This window comes from Chelonia mydas, chromosome 2 (assembly GCF_015237465.2).
Source record: "Chelonia mydas isolate rCheMyd1 chromosome 2, rCheMyd1.pri.v2, whole genome shotgun sequence".
Taxonomy (NCBI): Eukaryota; Metazoa; Chordata; order Testudines; family Cheloniidae; genus Chelonia; species Chelonia mydas.
The window spans coordinates 104,240,983-104,263,297 of NC_057850.1; the positions used below are offsets into that span (position 1 = coordinate 104,240,983).

The following is a 22,315-nucleotide window of genomic DNA, read 5'->3' on the forward strand; positions in this document are numbered from 1 at the left end:
TTATCCCATGGCTACTTTGGGATTAAAAAACCCCAACAAGTTGAAATTCTTTAGTGGCGAGCGGCATAACCTCAGTCTACCTCTGCAGGAGACAGCTCTCAAAGCAAAAGCCTGCATTCATGGCAGATTTATACATTGTGCGTGAGTCCAGTTGTTTTTTTGTACCGCTGACTGAACTTAGTTATGCTGAAGAGTCGATAGTAAAAGCAAGCTCCTAGACTTCTTCCTACTTGGTATTTTCAGTGTTACTTCTAGTCCTTCTTAGAAAGAACAAGGCCTTGGTCTGCTGGAAAGAGAGCAGGGAAGAAGGGGGGCTGTTGTTAGGGGTGAGTCTAAGTAAGTCTAGAGGGAGTTTTTAAGTTGGTGTACTATACCATTGTCTGGCCTCCTTCAGTGTATACATTTCACCAGTTCCTTAGACTTAAATTAACTTAGATTTGCTTAGATTCACACCTGCTTACTACTATGAAGCTCCTTCAAACATACTTCTGAACTTGGTCCACTGAATCTGAGTCTATGTTAACTTACAACTTTGTCCACCTCATTGGTGTGTAACTTATATTCCTTTAAGCTCTTACATTAGTGAGTCAGTGTTAGTAAGTCTAAGGGTGTCTGAGCATAAGGTCTTCTTAGTAAATGAAAGGATATTTAATTAATGCAATTTTATCATCACCTCTGAATTTGATACAATGCCGGTATTACACAGGATGCCTTACAGTATGTGTATTGTTTAATTTCAAAAGTAGATAAATTGTTTTCTTTTCCCTATGAGAACTATGAGAGTTATGCACTTCCCATTGTCTTCCCATTGTGGAAAAACTCAGGTTTCTGTTAATAATTCCTATGAATATCTTAACTATATTGCATTTATAAAACTATTGGTGGAGATAACTGTATCTGCAATACTGAATTTAAGACTATTCCCCATAGAAATCATTTTCCTTCGTTGCACCATAGAAATAACAAATGCATCGAACACCTTTACTATTAACGGTGCTTGCTGTCTCCAGGGTCACATTTTTTGATTAACAATTTCCAAACTTTGTCAAGGATTGCACATTTCCTTTGGTATTCCTTATTAAATTATGCATTACTTTTCTTTCCAGCATACTTAGAATATTTCACTGATGTTTGAGGCAGCTCATATTCATATGAAGATATATGACCAATATAGATGGTCAAAAATGTAAACACATCCTGTAAATCAATCCCATGTAGTCCCTATGTATAGAATAAAATCTGGGGATTTTTGAATCTGAGTTTGTCTTTTGTGTTTTGTGCCCAGCATGCAAGACCTCCTGCGTACAGTGTGAAATGAAATACTTGTGTTATAGCTGACTTCTTATGAAAAAGTAATGAAAACATCAAGCAATATACTCCACTTTATGCTTTTTAAAGGTTTTGCACAGAAAGCAAATTGGACTGTCCATGAGCACTGTAGGGTTCTGAACAACACCCAGGTGTAATGTTTCAAGGATAGGCAGGTCCTTTCATAGTACTGATAGATTTTTATTATTTTGACGTAATCCTACTTTGTCTTTTGGTAGTAACCTATTTGATTTGCAACACTTTGTTTTTTAATTAAAATAGACACAGAAAATCGATAATGCTCTTCCCAAAGAAGCCAACTAAGTATGCATATTGCAGTGTATTCATCTAAACAAATAAAAGAAGGTGAACAGCTGCAGTCTTTCTTTTTGCCTCTCAGTGAGACTGTTACTAGCATACTCTTATTTTCCCTAGTTGTCTGAGAAGTGTGACTAAATATCTTTGCTATTATTTGTTATTTGTAGTATAGTGGTGCATAGAGACTCTAATCAAGACTTCAGGTGCTAGGTGCTGTACATACATATCATAAAAACAAAGGCAATCCTAGCCCCAAGTATCTTAGTCTTTAATATTTTTCTTTATACTATATATAAATTAAAATACATAAAATCTCCCATAGCATGGGGTGTTTGAAAGTCAGAGATGTTATTGCAGGATTTCCTGTACTACCTATAAAGACCGCCATAAATACCACAGTAAAATTCATTAAGAAAAAGGCAACATTTTAAAGATTGTAATGTAGATGAAGGGGGCCAAAGTGGAAAGGCGGCCTGATGGAAGGACAGGACATGTGGCAGTGGAAAGCTGTTGTAACCTCATATCCCTTCCGGAGCATCACAATGCAAAATATGAGTGCTAATAGTTAGCAGTGTACATGTTTGGAGGATCGGGCCAGGACATATGCTGATCCTGCCCTGTTGCAGCCTCCACAAGATAGACTTTTGTGGAGTCTTAGTCAAATTTTCAATCTGCCCACACTTATCAGTGCCACCAGTGGACCTTTTTTGCAGTGAATGCCTCCTTTGGTGAATCTAGCCCAGTCAGACAAGCATTTATTATTATAGGGAGGGCTGGTAGGTAACCTTAAATATAGGTAGCACTAACACTTTCCATTTTAAGACCCTGTTTTCATTTGCTTATAACTATGCCAAACTGTAATTTCGGGATGAACTTTTCCATGCCAGATGTCTGCCTCAGGGTGCATTATTATTAATTATGCTTATTATGTTTGAAAGTTTCAGCTAAAATAGTCCAGGTATTTCTGAGAAGAAGAGAATATGTTGTTCTGCCTATGTTAAAAAAATCTTACAATCATTTCACTGAGAGGTTTTTGCACTACCAGGCTTCAGAACAGGAATTTGAAATTTGGCAAGAGGGACACCCTGGTACCAGGGATATGCCTTTTGCCATCCCTGTGAAAAATTGCCCAAATTCGGCCAATTTATGAGCCTCTGAAAAATCTCAATCTGCACATGCTCAGTAAAGACTTGTTAGAGATTGGCTATTAGATTCTATGAAGATGCCATCTGTATTGAGCATGCTCCAGCCCCTCACTTCTTCCGCATACTGACCGGACTGTACATATGCCATCACCACAGAGTGACTGAGCATGCTCTAGCCCAGGGCTGCAGGGGCTGAGCTGGCTTTCCTTGCAATTTCTCTTTCTGCCTGCTGTGATATTGGACATGGGAACTGAGAGCAGGGAGACTGTCTCTCCTCGTGTCTCAGTGGTCCCCCTGATGGTGCCCAGAAAGCAAGGGGAAGGAGGAGGAAATTGCTTGACTGGAATGGATAGGAGAGGAGAGGGGGAAGGGCCTAGATGGGAGTGGGGAGTGGAATAGAAACAAGGAAAGGGCAGAGGTGAATAGGAGCAGAGGGAGAGGATAGGGGCAGGAGTGAGGAGGAGGGGGAACTAGAAGAAGCGTTGGGAAAGGGGGATAGGAGCAGAGCAGTCAGGAGACCATGTAATTAAAAAACACGTGTCATCATTCATATGCATAAGGGGCTGAATTAAGGCTGCACAGACAGCCTTGATTCTGACATTTCCTAACTGTCTAGTGTTTGACGTTGCAACCCTATGCTTCTTTTAACATAGTTATTGTATGAAATATACTGAAAGGAAATCAGTGTTAGCCAGTAACGTCAGGTCTAGCTTTCAACTATAGGGGAAAAAATGCACCCACAGAACTCAATTCAAAAGTCAAAATTCAATGGTTCAGTAAATGTAGACACTAGTCTAGGATTCTTAGGTACTATGAAGATTGGTGCCTAAATAGATAAACAACAGAGACAGAGATGACAGATTATAGAGAAAGAAAATAAGTTTTCTGGTTTGCTGAAGCACAGAACAAATCCTCTCTCTGACTTACTCCCTCTTTCTGAGCCAGTCATAATGTGGCTTTTCAACAAAGCACAATGGAATATAATACATGGGTCTTCTTTTGGCTTGCCAGGGAGAGTAGACCTCATTTATTTTATTTTACAAATCATTTGATATAATCATAATAATATCAATGGAATTGAACTTTTATGACTCAAAAATAGTCTCCTGCTTTGAAAATAAATGTCTTAGCCTCCGCATTTATCTTTCAGCAGGTGACTATTATCCAGTCACAATGTTCAATTTCATTGACATTATCTCCTAAATTGAATCATAAATGTGAGCGAGATCTGTAACATAATATGCAGACTTGGGTGTTGCTACGAAGGAGGTGGAATTTCAGCTCCTGTCCCTTGGAGTCTGTTTTGTTTTAAAAAATCAGTGGATCATTTCCAAATGAATTCCTCCATCTTCCTTTGAAAGATGCCAAGCACAGTGTGCTGTCTGCAGTCAATTGAACCTCTATGCCCCACGGTAACTCAATCCCTCCCCCCCTTGTGCACGTGAAAGCTGTGCAACTGATTCCCAAAATGACATGCTATCCCTACCCTGTCCAAACCTGACACAGTGCACATATAATTTAAAAGAAAAAGAAAACTATAAATATTTTCCAAAGCTAGGATCAAGAAGTCAATGCTGACTTGATTTAAATGCTACCCATGTCTATGGAAAGTTACTGCAGTCTTCACTCTGTTCACCAATATCTAGTAAATATGCACTACTACACAATGTGCCACACCTTCCTCCCCATCCTAATATTGTTATCTTGAGAAAGAATCCAAATGCCTGTTATTTGCCTTTGCCTTGGGTAACTATAAAAGGCCTTTGCTACCTGAGGGTGAACACTGAAAACAAAACCTGGAAGGTTGGTTGTTTTTTGTAAAGGTAGTTCCCAAAATTGTTCCTTGTAAAATGCTGCCGGATTACCACTCCAAACTACAGAACATTGGCAAATACTAAGGACATCAAGTATGGAGGTGTGACAAGACCTGAAATGAATCTGTAACATTTTGATTTTAAAAGATCAAGGAGAGAACACTGCTTTCAGCTCTGATATGTTGATGCCCCTACAGCTCCCAGACTGCTAGGAACCCCTGTGGGAATTTGGCACATGCAAAGTGAGAAGAACATCACAGCTAAGATCCGCCATGACTACTGGAAAGCAATTTTTTTCAGTATATTATAAGGTTTGTTTACCCTGTAATGCCCTTTGGATATCTCCTCCACATCTGGATTTTTGGTGCCATTTGTCCTGCTAACTCTGCTAGTCGTTTGTATCTGTAGGAGTCAGAGTTTTTTTCTTGTCAGCATCTTTTTTATTTTGTATCATAACATCAGCATACTCCTTTTCCTATCTTACACTTTTAATAACCATGTTCCAGTACTGTAGCTTAATAATAAAATACAGGAGGGCCCTTAAAACATTTCAGTCACAACAGATAATGCCTTAGAACCACAAATAGAGAAATTTACCTCAGCAATAGTGGTATAATGCCACATTGCAAATTCTGAGGTAAGCTTATCTACTTGTATGTCTGAAAGGTGCAAGACAATTTGAGCCAGACTATGACCCAAGATTCACATGTGTGAGGAATCCTCTGTGTGCAGATTTTACCACTTGTGAATGGAAGGGGGGGGAAGAGGGAAGAGAGGGGGATTAGCTGCCTCCGTGGCACTATTCCAAGATCCTGACAGAGGGTTTCCTACAGAACCAGGATTTGGGCACACTCTAGATTTACGGTAGCTGTGTACATTACAGCACTGCCTCATGACTATTAAAAGTGTTTTACAGTAGAGGGAGGTGCTGCTATGATATATATACATAAAATCATATGTTGAAAATTAAAGATAATTCCCCAGGAGGGAGCCAGGGGATGGGGCGGGGGAGGGAACTGTAGAAACCTCCTAGTCTGAGCATAAAGAATTACTCTATGCCAAAATGGCAAATAAAGCGATATATTTTCAACAGACGTTAACCTCCAGCTGGATTAGGAAGTCTGCTAATTGATACATATAAATTTATAAAAGATAAATAAACGCCTCATTTACAGGGCACACAGGACTGTGCTGTTTTTGCCCAGCAAGGCCAAACCCACTATTGCTAAGAATCCTGTCAGATTAAATCAACCTGCAAATATATAATTGTGGTATATCTTGTTTCCATTGGTATAGTGTACCATTGTAGTCATCATCTCAAAGCTCTTTCATTCTGAGGAGCATCAGTGTTTAATTATATCCTTTTATGAGGCTTCATTTGTAGGCATCTCCCCTTTTCAGACTGGGCTGTGCCAAGTAAACTAAGTCATTATGTCTGAGAATGTCCTCAGTAATGCTGAACATTAAGCCTCTGTGCACAGTGCTCCTGAACTAAGCACCACATTGATTCAAATCTCCTTTTTGCTTTCTCAGAGATAAACTGACAGATGCATATACCCGTACTCACACATTCTCCTTAATGGAAGCAAAGAACTGGGGTAAAGGGGAGGCCAGCACAATACAAGTTGTATGCTACCAAACGTAGAACTTCACATGAGTTATACAACACGGCTATTTCCATGGTGGAATTCACCCCATGAAAGGTCCTCAGCAACTCTTAAGCCACACTTAAAGCTTGGGTTAAGGGGCAACTTCAACCCTCCACTCCACCAGCATAGAAAGCTCTCCTAGAAGTGGAACAAATGTGGTTCTCCTTTGGAAGAGGAAATAAGATTTTTGGGTATGTATGGTGATGGGGGTGGCAGAGGGCCCAGCTCTGCAGTAGCTCCTCTGTGCCAATTTGATGGCCACCATTTCCACCGAGATGACAGCTGAACCCCAGAACTCTAGAATTAAGAACATGAGTCTCTACAACTTGAGCTAAAGAATGATGCTGTCCAGCTGAGAGCTGTAACAGGCTCACGTCCTCTGGGGACTGGCCACAGAGAGAGAAAGAGAAGTAACATACTCGGACCAGTGAATTACACCCACATGAATGGGGTCAGAGAGGAAGTGACTTGCAGGGCAAGACAGGGGCTGGGCTATGAACAAACTACTTGCACTGTTTGTCGGGCATTGGATTTGAGACTAGGGTCTTAAATGGTGATGAAGACTGAGCTTGAGGTCTCTTCACAGGATGAATTGCATCCAGAAAGAAAAACAGGGATTGACATTTTTCATTTTTATCTTGTCCTATTCTTTAAAAGTGCCTTTTCTAGCACGGAGCAGTACGGAACATACTAGCAAACAGATAAGGAATAATCCATATTGGTATTTTTATTACAAATTAGGATATGCCCGGTTAGCATTATCTTCAAGTTTAGTAGAGGTAAAGTGACCAGCTGACCCTATGCCCACAGGGGGTTGAAAAAGAAGTACAATAACCTAGTTGTAGATACATATTGCTAGCACTGCTTAGCAAGACAAACTGCACCAAAAATCCAGATATGGTTTCCAAGGTCTGAAAAGTAAGATAAGCTCTTATTATAATATTTAACAGCTCCTCAATATTAAAGAAGCTTTGTTCCTATTTAGATTGTTTGCATAGAGTCTGGCCTAATGCTGACAGTTTTGAAGATAACTAAAGACTTAATTCTAAAAGCTCATATGTGGATATGGGGTTCCTCCTGCTCAGAGCTCGTTGTAGGTTTGGGGTCTATGTTATCACATAGATATACATATTTGACCCAATCCTGTTCACACTGAAATGCATGGCAAAACCTCTAGGGGTTTAATAAGAACAAGAGTAGGTCTACTGTAAAAGATAAACATTTAATGCCCCCACGCCGCCACAAAGTCTGAAATAAAAAATGAAAACTATGAATACTAAGATACCAAATCTGTATGATATATATATGTAAGGGGAGGTGCTTCTATTATATAATTATTTTTAAACATTCTATAGTATCTTCTTTGAATACAGGTCAGTGTGACAGTCCATGACAGTATAAATGATGACTGAAATACTCTAATCAATACGTGTGTTGTTTTATTTATTAAATAATTAGAATAAAAAACTACTATCCCACGTATGCTATGAATGTTTTTGTAAAGAAAGCATTCACAAGCCAGACTCCATACCATGACTTCAAATTACACATATGTTCATTTATAAAATAAGAAACTTTTGGGATAAATGAGACTCATAGATGTAAATCATGATTTCCAACTTGTCTTTCTTTTGAGGAACCCCCCAGGTTAGTCCATACACCCATCATGCAACTCACTGGACACCTATGATACTGTACCATAAATTGTTGCTTCCTCATAAAGGTCCTCTGTTTTGCAAACAAGGGCTCAGTATGTGGAATGACAACTTGATTTTCCATTTTGACATTTGTTAAAAATGAGCTACAACATAATCAGGCAAAGGAACTTTGTGTGTATTGTGTGGAAATTGTTTGAGCTCCCAGCCTTCAGCTCTCACCTTTTCCCAAGACCCAGACTGAAAAGGGCTGCAATGGCGGTGGGAATGGGTGGTGCTGTTAGGATTTCAAAGTAATGGAATTGATCAACCTTTCACCCAGTTCACAGACAAAAATTTCATCATATTTTCTTTTTTTTTAAACAAAGAATAAAAAAAAATTAAAAACCCATAAGGGGTGACAAGAGGGTTAAATAAATCAATACAAATATAGGTTGTACATTCGTTTATTTATCACAACTCACTATTAAATCATACATCATCCTAGTTATCAGGGACTTTTTTATACCATTTTAGGGCCTGATGCAAAGTCCACTAAATTCACTGACTTCAGTGGGTTCGACTCAGAACCTTAGATTCCAATTCCGAACAGCACTTTTCTTAAGCACATGCATAAATCCATCCCTAATCAGGAAAGCACGAAGTATGCACTTACCTGCTCTTTCTGAATCAGGATGCTTTCCTGAATTGGCACTTAGTAGCAACCTATCACAAGGGTCCAATGCTTCAGCCCTTACTCACCAAAGTAAAAATAGTGTAAAATGTAATCGGAGGAATAAGAATACGCAGATAATAGGCAGGCCACAAAAGATCATTTTTATTATCCACTCTTTTGCTCTAACCTGTTCTTAGGTATCTGTAATGGTGGTATTGCATTTAAATTACCCTATTTTTGGTATGATCCTATTAATTTCATAATACTGTATTGTCTTTGCAAAATATCATCCATAATGGCCTGACAAGAATGACTTGCTTGTGTAATTGTGGCTTGCATGTTGCAAATTAGACGAATAGCTTCATTTTAATGGCTTTCACCTTACAGAATCAGTGGCAAGCTGTTCCTCAAGGCAGCACAACCTGTTGCGATATGAGACCTGATTATGTCACTTGAGTGCTTTATAGTGATGGTCTGGAGGGCTATAGAATGGGAAACTTTCTGTCTTACTCAGTAATTGCTAGCTCAGATTAAGTCAATTACTGTTTCCTAAGTGTCTTAGCCTCAGGGCTGCTCTAACTTTTGCCTGGCAGCTCATGGCCCCAAAGAGCTATTCTGGTCACTAAGCATTGCTGGAGACTAGCCAGCCATGCCCCTTACTCCAGGAGATGAGATGGTGTAGAAGTCACTATGTAAGTCATGACATGTTTCTCTATCTGCCTGTTTACATGTAAATTAACACCTGGGCATTCCTCGACATCTGTAAAAATGATGATAATTATACTTCCCTCTCACACAGGGTTGTTGTGAGAATAAAGTATGTAATGTTTGCGAGATCCTGTGGTGCTGAGGTTCATAAACTGTCTAGAAAACAGCAGAAGCTTCTATAAATCAGAATACTAGGTATCATGAACTGTTGGCTAACTGTCTGGCAAGGTCCCAACAGAATAAAATGAAGCGGTAGGAAACAGCTTTATATTTTTAAATCTGAAAGTGATCCTTTGAAATACTCCTCTGACCCCTTCATAAGGTAACGTTTCATCACGCCACATCATGTGATCTTACAGGTTCATAACAGAATGTGGCTGACTCATAGTCTGGGAATTCTGAGTAGACATGGTCTTTGTAAAAATGGTGCTAAAAACTTGCCGTACAAGAAAAACAAGGAAAATTTGTTACTTGGCACAAATATCAGATGTTTGCCACTTTGTTCTTTTACAGATAATCATCACAGGCAGACTTACATTTTGATTGAAGTTGCAGTGTAGCTGCACAGTGCTTACAAGGCAGATGCAGCATATCTCTAGTTTTCATTGTTATACCAGACAGTTTGTGTAAAATTGTGATGTTCTATTTTTTCCCATGAAGACTGACCCTGAGGTGGCCCCTACCTTAGATACATGCATGAACAAGTGTTGTGTTTCTACCAACTTGTGGCCACATATTAGAGCAATAACAAATTCTTAGCCCTTTTGCCAACTCACTGGCTGGATTCACCAGATAAACCTAAAAAAGGACCTGCATGATTCTTGGGCAGCAACTGTACCAAGAGATGGAAGCCTCTCTGCAGTCAAAGTAGTAGGAGCAGTGCTACATTTGTCTCATGTGGAAGTTGCTATTTGTATATCTCATATCAAGCAGACCCCATCTGTCTAATGTCTGGGCATTCTGAATTGAAAACAAGGTTTCTATGCCATTGTTTTTAACTGTTGAGATCATGTAGTTTCTAATTCAGCTAATCTGATTAAACACAGTTTTTCCAGAACAGTAAAGAGGTCAGCGTAGCTTAGGGGATTTTTAATGAGAGCCACAACCTTTTACTTCTAGGTCACTAGGTTCATTCTAAGCCAGGTCAGTGGTGGCCAAAAGCTATTACTCTCTGATAGCCATTCTATGGCCTACACGGGTTTCTTGGTCTCGGTCTTATCACCAGTGATTAGATGGCCACATCACAGTAACTACTACCACAACTGGTAGCCTGGCTGGAAGCAAAGAAGCTATGGGAGCAGAGGTGCTGGAACAATTTGTATAGTGGGGGTGCTGAGAGCCATTTAGCCACCCCAGCACCCAGAGTTCCAGTGCCTATGTGGGTTGCGCTAGTCACAGGAGGAATCACTGAAGAATTAATGGCCCAAGGAGACTGAGCTATTCACTCATACGGTCAGGTCTGAGACACTAAGCCCTGGTCTACACTAGGACTTTAGGTCGAATTTAGCAGCGTTAAATCGATGTAAACCTGCACCTGTCCACACGATGAAGCCCTTTATTTCCACTTAAAGGGCTCTTAAAATCGATTTCCTTACTCCACCCCTGACAAGTGGATTAGCGCTTAAATCGGCCTTGCCGGGTCGAATTTGGGGTACTGTGGACACAATTCGACGGTATTGGCCTCTGCAAGCTATCCCAGAGTGCTCCAGAGTGACCGCTCTGGACAGCACTCTCAACTCAGATGCACTGGCCAGGTAGACAGGAAAAGAACCGCGAACTTTTGAATCTCATTTCCTGTTTGGCCAGCTTGGCAAGCTGCAGGTGACCATGCAGAGCTCATCAGCAGAGGTGACCATGATGGAGTCCCAGAATCACAAAAGAGCTCCAGCATGGACCGAATGGGAGGTACGGGATCTGATCGCTGTATGGGGAGAGGAATCCGTGCTATCAGAACTCCGTTCCAGTTTTCGAAATGCCAAAACCTTTGTCAAAATCTCCCAGGGCATGAAGGACAGAGGCCATAACAGGGACCCAAAGCAGTGCCGCGTGAAACTTAAGGAGCTGAGGCAAGCCTACCAGAAAACCAGAGAGGCAAACGGCCGCTCCGGGTCAGAGCCCCAAACATGCCGCTTCTATGATGAGCTGCATGCCATTTTAGGGAGGTCAGCCACCACTAGCCCAGCTGTGTTGTTTGACTCCTTCAATGGAGATGGAGGCAACACGGAAGCAGGTTTTGGGGACAAAGAAGATGATGATGATTAGGAGGTTGTAGATAGCTCACAGCAAGCAAGCGGAGAAACCGGCTTTCCTGACAGCCAGGAACTGTTTCTCACCCTGGACCTGGAGCCAGTACCCCCCGAACCCACCCAAGGCTGCCTCCTGGACCCGCCAGGCGGAGAAGGGACCTCTGGTGAGTGTACCTTTTAAAGTACTATACATGGTTTAAAAGCAAGCATGTGAAATGATTAATTTGCCCTGGCATTTGCGGCTCTCCTGGATGTACTCCCAAAGCCTTTGCAAAAGGTTTCTGGGGAGGGCAGCCTTATTGCGTCCTCCATGGTAGGACACTTTACCACTTCAGGCCAGTAACACGTACTCAGGAATCATTGTACAACAAAGCATTGCAGTGTATGTTTGCTGGCATTCAAACAACATCCGTTCTTTATCTCTCTGTGTTATCCTCAGGAGAATGAGATATCATTCATGGTCACCTGGTTGAAATAGGGTGCTTTTCTTCAGGGGACACTCAGAGGTGCCCGTTCCTGCTGGGCTGTTTGCCTGTGGCTGAACAGAAGTGTCCCCCGCTGTTAGCCACGGGGAGGAGGGAGGGTTGAGGGGGTAGCCACGCGGTGGGGGGAGGCAAAATGCGACCTTGTAACAAAAGCACATGTGCTATGTATGTAATGTTAACAGCAAGGTTTACCCTGAAAGAGTGTAGCCACTGTTTTATAAAATGTCTCTTTTTAAAGACCGCTGTCCCTTTTTTTTTTCTCCACCAGCTGCATGTGTTTCAATGATCACAGGATCTTCTCCTTCCCAGAGGCTAGTGAAGATTAGAAAGAAAAAAAATGCACTCGTGATGAAATGTTCTCTGAGCTCATGCTGTCCTCCCACACTGACAGAGCACAGACAAATGCGTGGAGGCAAATAATGTCAGAGTGCAGGAAAGCACAAAATGACCGGGAGGAGAGGTGGCAGGCTGAAGAGAGTAAATGGCGGGCTGAAGAGAGTAAGTGGCGGGCTGAAGACAGAGCTGAAGCTCAAATGTGTCGGCAGCATGATGAGAGGAGGCAGGATTCAATGCTGAGGCTGCTGGAGGATCAAACCAGTATGCTCCAGTGTATGGTTGAGCTGCAGCAAAGGCAGCTGGAGCACAGACTGCCACTACAGCCCCTGTGTAACCAACCGCCCTCCTCCCCAAGTTCCATAGCCTCCACACCCAGACGCCCAAGAACGCAGGGGGGGGGGCCTCCGGCCAACCAGCCACTCTACCACAGAGGATTGCCCAAAAAACAGAAGGCTGGCATTCAATAAATTTTAAAGTTGTAAACTTTTAAAGTGCTGTGTGGCATTTTCCTTCCCTCCTCCACCACCCCTTCTGGGCTACCTTGGTAGTCATCCCCCTATTTGTGTGATGAATGAATAAAGAATGCATGAATGTGAAGCAACAATGACTTTATTGCCTCTGCAAGCGGTGATCGAAGGGAGGAGGGGAGGGCGGTTAGCTTACAGGGAAGTAGAGTGAACCAAGGGGCGGGGGGCTCATCAAGGAGAAACAAACAGAACTTTCACAGCCTGGCTTGTCATGAAACTGGTTTTCAAAGCTTCTCTGATGCGTACTGCGCCCTCCTGTGCTCTTCTAACCGCCCTGGTGTCTGGCTGCGCATAACCAGCAGCCAGGCGATTGGCCTCAACCTCCCACCCCGTCATAAACGTCTCCCCCTTACTCTCACAAATATTGTGGAGCGCACAGCAAGCAGTAATAACAGTGGGAATATTGGTTTCGCTGAGGTCTAAGCGAGTCAGTAAACTGCGCCAGCGCGCCTTTAAACATCCAAACGCACATTCTACCACCATTCTGCACTTGCTCAGCCTGTAGTTGAACAGCTCCTGACTACTGTCCAGGCTGCCTGTGTACGGCTTCATGAGCCATGGCATTAAGGGGTAGGCTGGATCCCCAAGGATAACTATAGGCATTTCAACATCCCCAACAGTTATTTTCTGGTCTGGGAATAAAGTCCCTTGCTGCAGCTTTTGAAACAGACCAGAGTTCTTGAAGATGCGAGCGTCATGTACCTTTCCTGGCCATCCCACGTTGATGTTGGTGAAACGTCCCGTGTGATCCACCAGAGCTTGCAGCACTATTGAAAAGTACCCCTTGCGGTTTATGTACTCGCCGGCTTGGTGCTCCGGTGCCAAGATAGGGATATGGGTTACGTCTATGGCCCCACCACAGTTAGGGAATCCCATTGCAGCAAAGCCATCCACTATGACCTGCACATTTCCCAGGGTCACTACCCTTGATATCAGCAGATCTTTGGTTGCGTGGGCTACTTGCATCACAGCAGCCCCCACAGTAGATTTGCCCACTCCAAATTGATTCCCAACTGACTGGTAGCTGTCTGGCGTTGCAAGCTTCCACAGGGCTATCGCCACTCGCTTCTCAACTGTGAGGGCTGCTCTCACCTTGGTATTCTTGCGCTTCAGGGCAGGGGAAAGCAAGTCACAAAGTTCCATGAAAGTTTCGCAGCCACTGGGAATCGTCCCACACCTGCAACACTATGCGGTCCCACCAGTCTGTGCTTGTTTCCCAAGCCCAGAATCGGTGTTCCACAGCATGAACCTGCCCCATTAGCACCATGATGCATGCATTGGCAGGGCCCATGCTTTCAGAGAAATCTGTGTCCATGTCCTGATCACTCACGTGACCGCGCTGACGTCGCCTCCTCGCCCGGTATCGCTCTGCCAGGTTCTGGTGCTGCATATACTGCTGGATAATGCGTGTGGTGTTTAATGTGCTCCTAATTGCCAAAGTGAGCTGAGCGGCCTCCATGCTTGCTTTGGTATGGCGTCCGCACAGAAAAAAGGCACGGAACGATTATCTGCCGTTGCTCTGACGGAGGGAGGGGCGACTGACGACATGGCTTACAGGGTTGGCTTACAGGGAATTAAAATCAACAAAGGGGGTGGCTTTACATCAATGAGTATTTCAGGCAGGACTTCACGGAGGGTTCCAATAAGAAATGGTGCACCTAAGTAATTGTTCTTATTGGAACAAGCAGGTTGGTCTGGCCTCTGATTGATACATGGCTAGATTTACCTTGCTGCACCTTCTCTGTGAGTGGCTGCAGTGTGACCTAGAGGAATGAGTCCCCTAGACGGGGGAGGAGGGGAAGCAAATGAGTACAAAACAAATCTGGTCTATTTCTTGTTTTGATCCACTCCATCTATCTTTTACATCTTTGGCTGGCAGCAGACGGTGCAGAAGGACTGCAAGCCATCCACATCTCATGGCTGCTCGGCAGAAGACGGTGCAATGGACTGCTAGCAATCCTCATCTCTTGCCTGCCTGGCAGAAGATGGTACAGTAGGACTGCTAGCAATCCGTATCGCCTGCCTGCTCACCATAAGATGGTTCAATAGGACTGACTGCAGGACTAAAGAGAATGACCTGGTCAAGTCACTCCAAATTTAGTCCCTGGGCCCATGTCTGCCCAGGCACTCCTGGCCAACGTGGCCAGGAGCCCCTCGGACATGATGATGACGGCTACCAGTCGTACTGTACCGTCTGCTGCCACAAGGCAATGGGTTGATGCTGCTGTGTAGCAATGCAGTACCACGTCTGCCAGCACCCAGGAGACATACGGTGACGGTTACCTGAGCGGGCTCCATGCTTGCCGTGGTATGGCGTCTGCACCAGGTAACTCAGGAAAAAAGGCGCGAAACGATTGTCTGCCCTTGCTTTCACGGAGGGAGGGAGGGAGGGAACGGGGGCCTGACGATATGTACCCAGAACCACCCGCGACAATGTTTTAGCGCCATCAGGCATTGGGATCTCAACCCAGAATTCCAATGGGCAGCGGAGACTGCGGGAACTATGGGATAGCTACCCACAGTGCAACACTCCGGAAGTCGACTCTAGCCTCGGTACTGTGGAAGCGCTCCGCCGAGTTAATTCACTTAATGCACTTAGAGCATTTTCTGTGGGGACACACACACTTGAATATATTAAACCAATTTCTAAAAAACAGACTTCTATAAATTCGACCTAATTTCGTAGTGTAGACATACCCTAAGGAAGGTACTGCTGCCCACCCAGTACCTGTTCTGCTGGTATATAAAAAGCTACACTCTCCAACACTGTTAATCTGGCTCTTTTTGTGAGCATTAAAACATTTATGAGACAAAGCAGGGAACTAATAGGTTAGTTTACACTTCCCATATGGATCTGACACTTGAATCCTGACTCTTACCTAAACAATTTGCTAATAAGTGCTCTTCAGTCTCAGGCCCTCCTTTCCCCTACCCCCACCGCCCCCAAAACAAACTCTGCGTATATTTGAGAGGCAATTGAAAAATATATCTGTGTGACCCAGAAACCTCTTAGTGTCAACAGGCAAGGAGCACAGAGGGGGTGCATGAGGGCTACAGGAATCTCATGTCTGGTCAGGGGTGAAGGTATCATAAAAGACTTACTGGTACGGGGGCCCAGCTCTGGGCCCCCGGAAGGGGCGGGGCCTCGGACGGAAGAGGTGGGGCTGGGAGGTCAGCCTCCCCCAGCCAGCCCTTCCACGCTGCCCGGCCTGCACTGCCCAGGGCTCCGGCGGCAATTTAAAGGGCCCGGGGCTCCAGCCGCTGCTGCAGTAGCAGCAGCCGGTAGCCCCAGCCCCTTTAAAATCGCTGGCCCCTGGGGCAGCTGCCCCCCCACATCAGCAGCCCTGGGGCTGGGGCAAAAGGGGCAGCAACTCTAAAGCGCTAAAGGTACAGTATGATCCAGTACCGGCGGCCCATACCGTACTGGCCCATACCGTACTGGCCCATACCGTACACCGTACTGGCCCATACCGGCCCACTTTCACCTCTGTGTCTGGTATTACATTCTAGTTCACCGAAGAGTGTCATGTGAGGTCTCAAATAAAAGCCAGTGTGTCACATTGGTCATCAGTTTCATCACGAAATGTATGTATGGGTGTTGTGTAAAGAGGTATGTATGTACACTGAAAATTATGTTCTTAAAGACTGTGTCTCGGGACTGACCACTGGCAAAGGTGAAAAACAGGTTTTCTGTCTGACAAGAAATGTTTATCTATCTCCCTGTAAATTAAATGTTTACATGTAAATTAAGTATTGTATGGTTCACAATGGGCCTCCTCTCACTAGTCTGAACCTGTCTGAAGGATTATGAAAACTTCAAAGAGAGAAAAGTAAGCAGTGGGAGGGGGGAAGGAACCCTATCTTGAAGTGCACATCAAAGGTTTGCTCTAGTATATTTCAGGGACAAAGATGACACCTGGGCAATGGCAGCCTCCACCTAGGAAGTAAACACAGTGTGAGTTTGTTGATGAAAGATGGGTCTCAACCAGGCTTGGTTGAAAATGCTGGTGAGATAAGCTTCTTTAGACAGGAGGTTAACCTGTTAGTTTGATTTAGTCTCTAGAAAGCATGTTATGATTTTATATGTATTCCTTTGTTTCCAATATTCTTACTCACTATCACTTAAGCAAAGTGGTGATCCTGAGCTGAATCTTACAAGCTGGTATGTAATGTTCCTTTGGGAACAGCCGGACTGGTAATTCTGGGAGTGTTAGCACTTGGGGGTTGGTGTGTGGTTGACACTAACCTGGAGAGAGACCTGCAGAGGCCTGGAAGATAGTTGGAGGCCTGGAAGCTTATGTTGCCAGAGGCTGGTGGTTTCAGAGAGCTGACAGAGCAGGCATAGCCAAGACTTCCTCATGATGAGATGAGGTGCCTCATAACCCTGGGTACACCTGGTGAATGTCACAATCTGTACACCCTAAGAAAAAAAATCTCTATTCACTTCCTTTCAGAAATATGTCATCAAGAAACCCATCTTCAGAGTAGGAAATAAAGAGGGAAAAGTGAGTAAAGCATACATCTTCATTAAACCTTTAATCTACACACACACACACACACACACACACACACACACACCCCAGAAAGTTGCATGACAGTGCCCTACACACACACACACCAGAAAGTTGCATGACAGTGCCCTTCAGCAGGAAATAGGGGAAAGGTGGCAAGGAAAGAAAGAGGAGTGTGATAAATTAAGTCTACCATCATGAATGAAGATTCTTATCCAGGGGAGGCAGGCAGGGTCAGTAGTGATAAAATGAAATCATTCAATACCTTATACCACTCCTGCGAAGGAAACCTCTATTTGTGGCCTAATCCTACTGCCATTGAAGTCTACGGGAATTTTACCATTGAAGTCAATGGGAGGATTAGATCTTCATTGCTTAGTAACACTTTGTGCCAGCTCTGAAAAAAACATCTGCACCTGCAGTTCAAGTCTCATACGTGACCACTGGATTTTTTGAGTGTCTTGCTTCCCAGAAGTGCTACAGAGACCCTGATGGAGGTCTCTGATGGGGAAACGATAAGGATGTCCTCCTGAATGACTGGTGAACCCTACACCTTTAATGGTTACAGTTATATTTCATCTTTGTGCTACATTGTAGAAGTTTTGGAAATGTGAGCATTTGGGATAACAGAAACGTCTCAGGGATAAAACTAAACCTTGCTATGTGTGACAGCATTATAGGTTGCAAGGATAAACCCTTGCAGCTCTCATCAGAAGATATGTGAATGCCAGAGCCTTGCCTGCATAAGTGATGGAGGACCCAAGGTGGATATTTCAGTGGGAGTAAGGTTGAATTTTCCTGTTTGTTATTCTCCAGAGTTGCTGAGCACCTACATCACAAGCTGATTTCAGCAGCATCGCAGGTGCTCAGTGTCTCTTAAGATTTGGCTAATTAATTATATATTTTTAGCCCTTTTTAGAGCAGTGTGAAACTTGAGAGTTTTACTTAGTGGTTCTTGATTTGCCTCAGTTTCAGTCCATGTGAACATGGGTGTCTGGGTTTAGACAAACTCAGAATCTCAGACAAAGCTCAGATGAGACCAGCTGTCATATAGAAACTGAAATATCTGAAAATCCTCCTGTTTTCAGTACAACATCATTCTTCGGCCCAGATTTGATTAGAAAATGTCCCAAGTTAAATAAAAGAATCATAGAATCATAGACTTTAAGGTCAGAAGGGACCATTATGATTGTCTAGTCTGACCTCCTGCACAACGCAGGCCACAGAATCTCACACACCAATTCCTGTAACAAACCCCTAACTTATGTCTGAGCTACTGAAGTCCTCAAATCATGGTTTAAAGACTTCAAGGTGTAGAAAATCCTCCAGCAAGTGACCCGTGCCCCACGCTGTAGAGGAAGGCGAAAAACCCCCAAGGCCTCTGCCAATCTGCCCTGGGGGAAAATTCCTTCCCGACCCCAAATATGGCAATCAGCTAAACCCTGAGCATGTGGGCAAGACTCACCAGCCAGATACCCATGAAAGAATTCTCTGTAGTAACTCAGATCCCACCCCATCTAACATCCCATCACAGGCCATTGGGCATATCTACCGCTAATAGTCGAAGATCAATTAATTGCCAAAATTAGGCTATCCCATCATATCATCCCTTCCATAAACTTAACAAGCTTAGTCTTGAAGCCAGATATGTCTTTTGCCCCCACTGCTTCCCTTGGAAGGCTGTTCCAAAACTTCACTCCTCTGATGGTTAGAAACCTTCTTCTAATTTCAAGTCTAAACTTCCTGATGGCCAGTTTATATCCATTTGTTCTTGTGTCCACATTGGTACTGAGCTTAAATAATTCTTCTCCATCTGTGGTATTTATCCCTCTGATATATTTATAGATAGCAATCATATCTCCTCTCAGTCTTCTTTTGGTTAGGCTAAACAAGCCAAGCTCTTTGAGTCTCCTTTCATAAGACAGGTTTTCCATTCCTCGGATCATCCTAGTAGCCCTTTTCTGTACCTGTTCCAGTTTGAATTCATCCTTCTTAAACATGGGAGACCAGAACTGCACACAGTATTCCAGGTGAGGTCTCACCAGTGCCTTGTGTAACGGTACTAAAACCTCCTTATCCCTACTGGAAATACCTCTCCTGATGCATCCCAAGACCGCATTAGCTTTTTTCACAGCCATATCACATTGGCGGCTCATAGTCATCCTGTGATCAACCAATACTCCAAGGTCCTTCTCCTCCTCTGTTATTTCCAAGTGATGCGTTCCCAATTTATAACAGAAATTCTTGTTATTAATCTCTAAATGCATGACCTTGCACTTTTCACTATTAAATTTCATCCTATTACTATTACTCCAGTTTACAAGGTCATCCAGATCTTCCTGTACGATATCCCAGTCCTTCTCTGTATTGGCAATACCTCCCAGCTTTGTGTCATCCACAAACTTTATTAGCACCTTCCTGCTTTTTGTGCCAATGTCACTAATAAAAAGATTAAATTAGATTGGTCCCAAAACCGATCCCTGAGGAACTCCACAAATAACCTCCTTCCAGCCTGACAGTTCACCTTTCAGTGTGACCCACTGTAGTCTCCCCTTTAACCAGTTCCTTATCCACCTTTCAATTTTCATATTGATCCTCATCTTTTCCAATTTAGCTAATAATTCCCCATATGGAACCGTATCAAATGCTTACTGAAATTGAGGTAAATTAGATCTAATGCGTTCCCTTTGTCTAAAAAATCTGTTAACTTCTCAAAGAAGGAGATCAGGTTGGTTTGACACGATCTACCTTTTGTAAAGCCATGTTGTATTTTGTCCCAATTACCATTGACCTCAATGTCCTTATCTACTTTCTCCTTCAAAATTTTTTCCAATACCTTGCATACTACAGATGTCAAACTAACAGGCCTGTAGTTACCCGGATTGCTTTTTTTAACTTTCTTAAAAATAGGAACTATGTTAGCAATTCTCCAGTCATACGGTAAGACCCCTGAGTTTACAGATTGATTAAAAATTCTTGCAAATGGGCTTGCAATTTCATGTGCCAGTTCCTTTAATATTCTTGGATGAAGATTATCCGGGCCCCCGATTGAGTCCCATTAAGCTGTTTGAGTTTGGCTTCTACCTCGGATGTGGTAATATCTACCTCCATATCCTCATTCCCATCTGACATCCTACCATTATCCCTAAGCTCTTCATTAGCCTCATTAAAGACTGAGGCAAAGTATTTGTTTAGATATTGGGCCACACCTAGATTATCCTTAACCTCCACTCCATCCTCAGTGTTTAGCGGTCCCACTTCTTCTTTCTTTGTTTTCTTCTTATTTATATGGCTTTAGAACCTTTTACTATTGGTTTTAATTCCCTTTGCAAGGTCCAACTCTACATGGCTTTTGGTCTTTCTCACTTTATCCTTACATGTTCTGACCTCAGTAAGGTAGCTTTCCTTGCTAATCCCTCCCATCTTCCACTCCTTGTAGGCTTTCTGCTTTTTCTTAATCACCTCTCTGAGATGTTTGCTCATCCAGCTTGGTCTACAACTCCTGCCTATGAATTTTTTCCCCTTTCTTGGGATGCAGGCTTCTGATAGTTTCTGCAACTTTGACTTGAAGTAATTCGAAGCCTCCTCCGCCTTTAGATCCACACGTTTTTCAGTCCAATCCACTTCCCTAACTAATTTCCTTAATTTTTTCAAGTTTGTCTTTTTGAAATGAAAAACCCTAGTCACAGATCTATTTTTGTTTATCCTTCCATTTAGTTTGAACTGAATTAGCTCATGATCGCTCGAACCAAGGTTGTCCCCTATAACCATTTCTTTTTTGAGGTCCTCACTGCTCACCAAAACCAAATCTAAAATGGCATCCCCTCTTGGTTCAGCAACTACTTGGTGAAGGAATCCATCAGCTATTGCATCCAGGAAAATCTGAGCTCTATTATTATTATTACTAGCACTTGTCCTCCAGTCTATATCTGGGAAGTTAAAGTCTCCCATGATCACACAATTCCCATTAGTATTTACTTCATTCAAAACATTAAAGAGGTCTCTATCCATATCCAGATCGGATCCTGGCTCTTCACCGTCCCTGATGTATTTATTTAGAGCAATCATAGCCCCTCTCAGCCTTCTTTTTGATAGACTAAACAAACCAAGCTCTTCCAGTCTCCTCACCATAAAATAGGCCCTTCACTTTCCCTACTCATCCTAATAGCTTTTCCCTGCATCTTTTCCTGTTTGACTTCATCTTTCTTGAACATGAGTGACCAGAATTGTACACAGTATTCCAAATGAGATTGTACCAGTGCCTTGTACGCTGGTATTAATACTTCTCTATCTCTACTGGAAAGTCCTTGCCTGATGCACCCTGGGATCACATTTGCCTTTTCACAGTTGCACCACATTGGTGGCTCATGGTCATCCTGTGATCAACCCAGACACTCAGGTCTTTCTCCTCCTCTGTGTCTTCCAACTGATAAACCCCCAGATTATAGCAGAAACACTTATTATTAGACTCTAAGCAAATGACCTGGCACTTTGTACTATTGAATTTTATCCTATTTCTGTCACTCTAGTCTTTGAGTTCATCCAGATCTTCCTGTATAACATTCCAATCCTCCTCTATATTGATAATGCCTCCCATCTTTGTATCATCAGCAAATTTCATTATCTCACCTAAAACATCTACATGAAGTGTTCCAGCTTCATCCAGGGTATTAGCTCTAGAAATAGGGGCAAGTTTACCAAACCTTATACCCCAACCACACGCAGTGAAATTAATGAGAAAATAGCATCGTTAAATAGAATGAGGGAAAGATTTGTCATCAGGATACCTTGAAAAGTCATTACATCCTGACGAATAATGTGTAAGCTTATTGGAACATCTGGGTTTGCGGTCGGTGATTTTGTAAGATTAGGTTCTCCCATGATATTTCCAATACTTCCAGGTACTGGGACTCTACTTGTGATACATTTGTGAAATTGATTTTCACCCCGGCTGAAGG

The 22,315-nt window shown here is 43.1% G+C and overlaps 1 long non-coding RNA gene across 1 annotated transcript in view; it reads right to left on the bottom strand.

Moving 5' to 3' along the window:
* LOC114019526 overlaps positions 1–22,315 on the bottom strand; it is a 784,643-nt gene that overhangs the window by 106,538 nt on the left and 655,790 nt on the right. The gene's annotated exons all lie outside the window — the stretch shown is intronic.